Source organism: Cornus florida, unplaced genomic scaffold (assembly GCF_030987335.1).
Source record: "Cornus florida cultivar Cherokee Brave unplaced genomic scaffold, ASM3098733v1 CherokeeBrave_3.0.0_Hap2_Chr03, whole genome shotgun sequence".
In the NCBI taxonomy this organism is placed as follows: Eukaryota; Viridiplantae; Streptophyta; class Magnoliopsida; order Cornales; family Cornaceae; genus Cornus; species Cornus florida.
Genome location: NW_026775573.1, coordinates 59,942,387 through 59,951,299, shown reverse-complemented (window position 1 = coordinate 59,951,299; position 8,913 = coordinate 59,942,387).

Sequence of the window (8,913 nt, the reverse complement as noted above, 5' to 3'; positions counted from 1 at the left end):
GTTTCTTGATGCCCAATGTGATCGGTTGTCAATCATACATCAACCTTTGCAATAGCACAAATCATTGTAAAATAGGGCTATTGGTCGGGTAAGTCGAACCATTGTAGAATCTTTTTTTAGAATGATAAGGGGGTTTATAGAGGATTTGTTGGATTGTCACTAAAACTAAGAATGTGAAGTTCATAAAATAAAAGCTTGCGAAAATTAAAAGAGATAAAATACGAGTAAAGAATACTAGGGAAGTGAATCTGCCTCCACCCCTATACATATGCTAGATTAGAACTAATTTAGGGGAAAACATCATATAAAATGGCCATGATATGTAGCAACACTTGGTTACTACAATATTCTCAAGAGATTCATTAAATAAAAAGGCAAGAATAAACCATCAAAGGCTCACATATTCAGCTACCTAAACTAAGGTGTAGTCTAAAACATGCTTACTAAGTCAAGGATTATCAAGCCCTAAATTAAATGAAGAAAACACACAAAGCTAGAGATCAAGAATAAACCATCAAAGGGAGAACCTAAGCCATAGACTATCAAGGCCCTAAAACTTTATGCCAATAAAACTATTCCATGATCTCACAACCATTATCACTATGAGAGTGCAAGCAATATGATTAGAAGAAAGAACCATCTAATACAGATAATTAATTCAAATAAATCATTTATATACATTTAGATCCATTACAAGAAATGAAGTGCTCTAGATCATGAAAAGACCGTAGATTATACATTGTAATCCCCAAAATAGAACTAAGATAGAACATGATTACAAGGGAGAGCTTCATCACCTCCCTAGAGGAAGTGTTAGTTACCCATGGATGCCCTAGAAGAAGGAAGAAGCTTGGAGGAAACTCCCATTTTTGAGCTCCACTTTGTAGCCACACAAAACTCTATCTTCTCCTCCCTCTCTTTCTCTCCTAATCTTGTAAAAATATATTCATCCCTTAATTCATGGTTTCCCCTTCCTTTTATAGACATGATGTTTACCAAACCCCCACAAAATGAGGCTCAACTCCCCCCAAAAGAACAACTCCAACCAACTCATAAAAGAGGGAAATCAGAAGTTGAGGTAATCAAGGCACTAGTGGGGCTGCGATGCTCCTTCGAGCGCTCGAAGAAGGGTCTTCGAGCGCTCGAAGCTTCCTTGGGGCATTCTGTTCTGATTTGGAGCACTCAAAGCTTCTCCGAGCACTCGTATGACATGGAATAGCACACATGGGTTTCTCATATGTGCCGCATGAGCGCTCGAAGGTCGTGCTTCGAGCGCTCGAAAATGCATCAGAATGCATTTTATTCTCCTTTTGCTATGGACATCTTTTACTTAGATTCAGCATTGGCGTATTAAGAATCATTTGCCCCTTTTTCATTATAGAAGGGCTTCATGGACCTATTTTAGCGGATTCTTCTTGGAAATCTCCAAATGCAAAAGCCCGGATTGATTTGCTCTTCAACAAGCCTTCGAAAGCTTCCATTTTATTTCCTTTTTGCAGACAAACCTAAAATTTGCACAGAACAAAGAACTGGAGAAAATATATACAATTGAACTACAAATGGACTTAACTAATGCAAATAAGTGCACTTGAATATGAAATATTCGGCCCTTATCACACCCCCAAACTTATATTTTGCTTGTCCCATAGCAAAAACCAAAATAAAGTACTCAATGAAATGACAACCATGGGAATACTACCACAAAAATATCAACCATGGTAAACTGAAATACATACGTAGCTCAAATATAACTTGAAACAGACAATGAACTGGAGACGGGGTCATTAGGCAGACGAACATGCATATATGAAGCATTGATACAAAAGTTTGCTACACACATTTTAACATACATGCATCAACATCATAGTCTATATAAATCACTCAATTGTCATCTCTTGAATGGAAATCGACTCTAACTTCAGTGAAAGTGGATTGGATTCTCAACATGCAGCTTTTACTTTCTTTTTCCAATTTCAAGACACAAGTCTTCAAATCATTGGATTCCCTTTTAAGTGAAGTCACTAAGGCATGAATTTATTAAAATTACAACTGTTTTATTTTTTTTTTTCTTTTTTTTTTTTAGGAACATATCATGGTTGTGCAATGTCGAAGTCCCTTAAGCTTTCTAACTAACCCATGTAGCAAGTGTTAGGCCAGCAACTCCCAAACCAGATGGCTTTAGGGTGCTAAGTGTAAGGACACTCCAAAGGCTTAATAACTCGAATTAGCAAGGCTATGAACTCAGACTAACCATATTTATTGATTTTTATTTTTGTGAATGATCATGAAATGTCATATTTATTGATTTTTATTTTTGTGAATGATCATGAAATGTCTAAGTCCCTTAAGCTTTCTAACTAACCCATGTAACAAGCGTTAGGCCAACAACTCCTAAACCAGATGGCTTTAGGGTGCTAAGTGTATAGACACTCCTTAGGCTTAATAACTCAAGTTGGAAAGGCTACAAACTCAAACTGGTCATTATCTTTTTTCTTTTCTTCTTCTTTTCTTTTTTTTTTATTTTTTATTTTATCATGCCAAAGGTATCCATCTATTAGGTTCATCAAATCAGATTAACTAGGTCAAGATCAAGGTCAATCAAGTTGCATACCTCACAGTTAAGTTTCTAGTGTGCATCTGTGCATTATAAAGTATAAAAGAGTATAAAATCCAACGAGAATCTAATTGAAACATTTATACAGACTAATTCGAATCCACATGATCATTCCAATTTTTTTTTTATTTTCAAAACTCAACAATTGCTTTAATACACAAGGTATTAAACATATGCTTCATCTCCGACAAGTTTCAAATTACCATATCATTGGTTTACAGAAATGTAATACCAAAAATGCTACCAAAAATGCAATATTGTACCCCCAAACTTGAATGACACATTTTCCGTAATGTGGGACAACAACTAACATCTACTGAAAAGAAGGGACGATAATAAGAACGAAAATACCAAGAAAATGAGGACAGTGCATGGCGAGGTGACAAAAAGCTCCCATGTGAAGTCCAACAAAAATAGGTCCCCAAACTTGAAATGTACAACCTGCAAGGGAACACTGAGAGAAATAGCTAGGGAAAGATACAAAAGACAGAACTAACAATGAAACATTAAAAGAAAATAATTAACAGACTATAAAAGAAAAGAGGGAATTTTCATTCAGAAGCAGGTGGACATAATTACAAAAGAAACTGAAATTTTATCATGTCTAACCAGATTAACTAATGCATAACACATTCCCATGTTCAAAAATTAGAACAGAAACAGAAAATAGAAACATAAACATGTGAAACAAAGGATAAATCACAAATGGGCAACTAGCTACGGGCCAAGGGGGAAACGGGCAAGGATGGCATTGAGGAGGGATTGAGTTTCACGCCTTTCATCCTGTGCCACATAACGGTCCTTAGCTGCAACACGACGGTCTTCCTCCACACGTAAGTAGTCCTCTCGGACTATCCTATTGTAGTTCGCTAAGGTATTCTCAAAACGATCCATCTGAGCATGGATACCTGTGATGCCAGCGCGCAGAAAAGCATGGTCCTGCTGAGAGTCAATAGGGGGCTCCTCCCAGTTAGCATCCTCAGCCATGGGATCATCCTCGGAAAAATATGGAGATGGGGAGCGGGGGGATGGAGGAGCAGCGGGCTGATAGGGCCGAGAATGGCCAATAACATTGTTCCAACGTCGGATGGTAAAAGTTTGAATCTTTTTTCCCTTTTCTTCATGGGGAGGAACAATAAAGCCTTTGTGTTTCAGAAGTTTGGTGATGAAGAAAGGCAATGGCAAAGCCCAAGCTTGAGCTCATTGATGCTGGGAGTTAAGGCAGTCATCCCAGAACCGCATAAACTGGCTCCAAATGAGCTCCGGAATAGAGATCCATTGGCCTTGGTCCAGGGCATACAAAGCCTGTAACATTAGACCTTGGCGCTCGGTGCTGTGCACCAAGGGGCAGATATTGTGCTTAACCACGGAGTCAAAGAACCACACGCGCTAAGGGAGGGTGGATTTTAGTGTATAGCTCTGGGGTCGATGAGGATCATCAACGTTGCAAATGGCGGCAACAACTTGCTCCACAGTTAGATTATCAGGCTCGTCATATAAAGGAAGATTCTCATGATTCACAATATCATCGGGGCACCCCAGAGGATAGCCGGAGACCTCAACAATGTCAGCCAAGGTAAAGGAATAAGGGACACCATCAATGGATGTGGTCAAAGAAATGGGCGGCTCTTCAGGACAAGTGAGATTCTGGTAGAAGAGTCGCACCACATGGGGATAGGCAATCTTTGCAACGGGCTTGCAAATGTGCTGAATACGCCGGTTAGCTAATACCGCGACAGCCCAAGAAGTGGTGGGAAAAGTGTCAAAGACATCCGTGAGTGGAAAGAGAAGCTCATAGTTGATCTTTTTGTGAGCCAAGGTTCTCGAGGTTGCTCACGATTAACAGCAGGGGCATCCGCAGAGGGCCTAGGATGGCGAAAAAGTTCGGCACGAGACATTTGGAGAAGTGGACGTGGATGGGGAATTTTAGCGAGCACCTGGCAGGCACCAATAGAGAGGAAGGGTGAGAGTGAGAGTAATGGATGACAAAACTCAAAAAAATTTGGACAAAAATGCTCTCTAACCTAGAGCAACAACATCAATCAACATCCAAACCTCCAAAAATTCAATGCCCAAACTCCTCAAAATGAAAACAATTAAAAGAAAAAAGGAAAAGAAAAGAAAGGAGAAATGTACCTTAAGAGGAGAATGGAAAGAATGAAGGATGGGAGGAATGAAGGGGGAGAATGGAAGTAGTGGGTATTTATAGGGGATAGGTGCATGAATAGGGGAGAGGGAAGGTTAGGGGAGTTATGGAGGGGAAATGAAAGAGTGAGGTAGTGGGGGTAAGGGGAGTGAGTGAGTGAAATTGAAAAACTGGAAGAGGGAAAGTTGGTTTTAAAGGGGGATGAATCAGCACGAGCACTCGAAGAGCGCTCGAAGAAGGGTCTTCGAGTGCTCGAAGACGGGGCAGAAGGCTTTGAGACGTGAGATGCAAGGCACGAGTGCTCGAAAGAGACTCTCTGAGCGCTCGAAGATGGCCTAGTGAGGGAATCGGCAGTCACAAGCACTCAAAGACTACTTTGTGAGTGCTCGTGTGGCTTCTGGGAGGGCGAGAAAGCCTTGAGTTCAACACACGAGCGCTCAATTGTCCATACGAGCGCTCGAAGAATGGATAGTAGCAGAATGCGGATCAACGAGCGCTCGAAGAAAATGTTTCGAGCACTCGAAGACTTGGCAGTGAGCATTTTGGAACTTTTTAGTGCTCGAAGAAGACTCACGAGCGCTCGAACTGCAGTGCAAAACTTTTCTAAGTCCTATGAGTACTTGGATTGCAATCTTTGCTGCACGGTAATGGCAACGAGGTCAGAGAGTGTGCCAATGTAGGACTTAAATGTTTGGATGGACTTGGGAAACCACGAACAACCAGTGCAATCTGGAAATAAAAGCTCATGCACAAGAGTACCATTTTGAAGTTCCAAGGAAATTGTCGGATAGAGCTGAAAATTTCCAGGAATGAAAGCAAGAATTTCAGAAAGCCTAAGAAAATCTACTCTGAATTTTTGGGAACATAATTTAAGAAAGTTCCAGACAAGGTTAAGTTTTTGGCTTTCCTGTAACGACCCGATCATTTGCCTTCTTTTCCTTTTTCCTGAAATTTTACGAATGAATTTTTTTCATTTAATTTTCCTTTCTGAACTCTATTTCTTGTCGCTTAGTGTCGTCTCAAGTGCTTGGAAATGATTTTTGAGACTCTTTTCCGTGGATTGACAACTTCCTTTGAGGACCGAGTCATTTCTGCATTTTCACTTTTCGGACACTATACACGATTTCGTCATTTTCCCTATTCTGTCTTATCTCCGTTTGTCAGTTTTTGGCACAAACTCACTTTTCGTGCTCAAAGTTAGTTTTTAACTTCTTGTCACTTCATCTTCAGTGGTTTCCTCAAAATACATATCTTTACTTTTGCAAGAAAGTACTCTAGTTGCTCCCGGTGTCCATAGGGGCGTGGATGCACAATTCTTCAGAATCTTTTTCATTTCTTGGGGTATTTTTTATAAATATCTTTTGAAGATATTTTATTTCAGGGGTATCTAAGAAAATATCTTTTGGAAGATATTTTCATTCTGGGGCAGTTTCGCAGTTAACCCTTTTTATAGGGGCCATTGTGCAATTAACGAAAGTTATTGCAAAATGTCTCGTCTGGAGCCTAGATCCTCGTATGGGATTCATTTTCACATTTTGTTGAGTTATGGACTCTTAGAATTCTGTTCTGGTCATTTTTTTTCAGTTTCAGAGTTTCTGGACTTAGTTGCCGCCAAACTTGTTCGGGGCATAACTTTCTATTCGGGACTCAATTTTTAACACAGCTTCTTCTGTTGTTCATATTTTCTCATTTTCAATCTTTTTTGTTCATGGATTTTTGCCGTTTGAGCGCTTCTGCTCAAAATCCACTTTTCCGGACCCGGCGGGACCCTTTCGGGGCACTTTTAGGGTTTTTCTATAAGTAGGGGACTTAAAGAGAAAAATCAAAATTTTCCTCTTCTTCTTCCTCTCCCATGGCCAGCTAAGCTCCCTCCCATGGCTGCCACCTTCACTCTCCTCCTTTGGACCACTTTTCTTTGGTGAAAATCCTACGGCCTTAGCATTTGTTGTTCGCCTCGTTGTGCTTCACAATTACCCCTTATTAGAAACCATTTTTGGCCAAGTTTTGAGTTCAGGATTGAGGTCAAGTTTGGATTTTCATGGGGCTTCTTGGGGATTCATATAGATCCTGTTGTCCCCGACAAAACCTAGGAGTTTCGTCAGATTCAGAGCTAGTTCAATTCGGTGGGGATTTGGGATTTTCATCTCAAATTGAGGTAGGGGGTGTTATAATTTACTTTCTTACTCTATTATATGCTTGTGATGTTTATTCAACTCAATTGCATGCTTGGATATTAAATCTAGAATTTTTTATTATTTATTTTCTAGTATGAAATTTAATTTTCCCAGTGAGTTATAACATGTTTTAAACTTGTGGCTTGACATTATATTACACCTTGATATGTTGATTAACATATATTAAAATTGGAGCATTTGGATAAGAAATGAATATTTTATTTAATATTTATCTTGAATAAAATATTAATTCATGTGGCCTTAATTAGCTTGAAATCAATGTGTGATAGCATATTATATTTGGCCTTAGCATGCTCTTCAACATAGTTGAATTGGAAAGTAATTGGAGGTGTTTTGAAAATTAGAAATTTTTAATTATTTGATTAATTAATTTGCCCCGAGTGCACTATTCACTCCATTTGAATTCCGACTTGATATTCTTGATCTACATGCCATATAGCTTCACATATATTTGATTTAGAATATTCGGTGAGGTTTTGAAATCTTTCATTTAATTAATTTCCTTGTTTAAGATTTAATCCTCATTGTGATATACAACTTGGAATTGAATTGTGGCATGCTAGAAAATTAAGCTTTGGTATGGTTGTTCACATGTATTAAATTGGGATTAATTGCATGAGAATTGCAACCTTTATTTTATATTTAACTTTAGTGAAAGTTTAATTTACATAGGTGTAACTTGCATGAAATAAGCTTATAATATGATATTACATTAGTCATTGGCATATTCTCTAAGATATGTTAAATTGAGATCATTTGGTTAAGTTTGAAAATCTAGAGATTTTAATTAAAAGAATTAATTAAAATCTATTTTGTGGTCCCACTAGCTTAATTAAGATTTTAACTTGATATTTGTATTGGCCATGACTTGTTCACTAGTATATATTAATTTTGGACCATTTGAAGTTGCTTTAGAACCTTGGTAATTAAATTAGCATGATTTAATTAGAGTTCTACTTTGTTGTTCCAATAACCTAATTGAGTTTTAGAATGGATATAGGTGATCACCATGCCATGTTCTTTAATATGTATTAATTTGAGGTTATTTGGAATTGAATTAGAATCTAGGGAATTTAATTATTTTTATTTAATTAAATTCTATCTAATTGAGCTATGGATTTAATTATGTTTGAAAGTCGTTTCTATATCAAAATCCTGGACATAGACTTGTTGTATATTCATTTGGTTATGTTTTGAGCATTGGATAACATATTTGCTATGTTTATACTCATGAGAATATGTTTTCCTTATTAAATATATTATTGCCTTGTGTAATAATTTGCACATTTCGTATTTAAAATCTTTCATGCATAGCGTGTAACGAATCGCACACTGCAGATTCGACATTCATCATATCATATTAGTTGTGGACTTAGAGCATGTATTGTATAGGATTTCAAATTTGGTTGTGCATGGTAGGTAGTTGATTATCTTGTATATACGTGCTGATATATACGTTGTTACACAATTTGTTGATTTTAGAAATTTGGGGATGTCGTTGTTTGGTTACAGCGAGGACGTGGTTCTAATATGGGGGATTGTCCCTCTATGTAGTCTAGTGCGCACGGAGGGACGTTTACCATGGGCTAGTAACCCTAAAGTAACCAAGGTGTCAGCCTGATCCAACTGATGTCCGAGTATCCAATTTGTTTGATTTTGCATTTCATTTTCAAGTTGATAACTAGATGATGTTGTAACTTGTTGTTCCTTATTTGTCCTTCCATTTTAAGTTATACGATGTTAACTTTGTGAAATTGTGTTTTATGCGTTGCATTAGATGTTCCAATGTTGGTTAAATTGCATAAGTATTGTAAATTGTGTTTTGATGTTCTAATACAGCTTAGGAGTGATACTATAGATACATTGTGAACATAGATGTTAGGTGGCATGACCCACTTCCGTTAATTTCATGTTTTAGATTTGAAGTTAAAGGCTTTAAGAGTTTATACTTTGTTGCA